The sequence below is a fragment of the Egretta garzetta genome, unplaced genomic scaffold, assembly GCF_000687185.1.
Source record: "Egretta garzetta isolate BGI_Z169 unplaced genomic scaffold, ASM68718v1 scaffold490, whole genome shotgun sequence".
NCBI classification, from domain to species: Eukaryota; Metazoa; Chordata; class Aves; order Pelecaniformes; family Ardeidae; genus Egretta; species Egretta garzetta.
Genome location: NW_009258278.1, coordinates 10,914 through 11,487, shown reverse-complemented (window position 1 = coordinate 11,487; position 574 = coordinate 10,914).

Here is a 574-nt window from a genome sequence, read left to right as displayed (position 1 = left end):
GGATTTGGTGGATGGGGTGACGGACCCAGCGGGACCCCCTTGGAGCCCCTTTTGGGGGGCTGCTGCATCCAGTGGGGTTCACCCCTGGTTTTCTCGGCTGTGGTTAGTCGGGCTCTTCCCCGGTTGGCAGGAGCTCAGGAGCCCATTTCAGGGCAGGATGAGGCCGAGGATGCTCAGTCCAGGACAGGGCTGGTTTGCCAGGAGGGCTTTTTTGTTTGAGCGAGGGGGATTTGGGGGGTCCGGCCCGGGCAGCACCCCTCTCTGCAAGTGTCCATCCAGCCGTTGACGACGGGGACTTCAGCTTTTTGCCTCGATTGGGGAACGCCCGCAGCACCCCCTGCCTCGAGTGCAGCCGGGGGGCAGGATCAGGTCCCCAGCACAAGCCCCCCCATTCCGGCGGGATCTGGTGAGACCGCGTTATGTATCTGTGCTTGCAAAGCTTCTGTATTACTGCCTGTATTTCCTTCCAGAATCAATACAGCCCAAGCCTTCCCACCCTGTGTGCTGTCATCTTTGCTGGCCTGGGGGGGCTTGGGGGGGGGGCTTTGCTGCAACCCCCAGCCTGGCCCCCGCT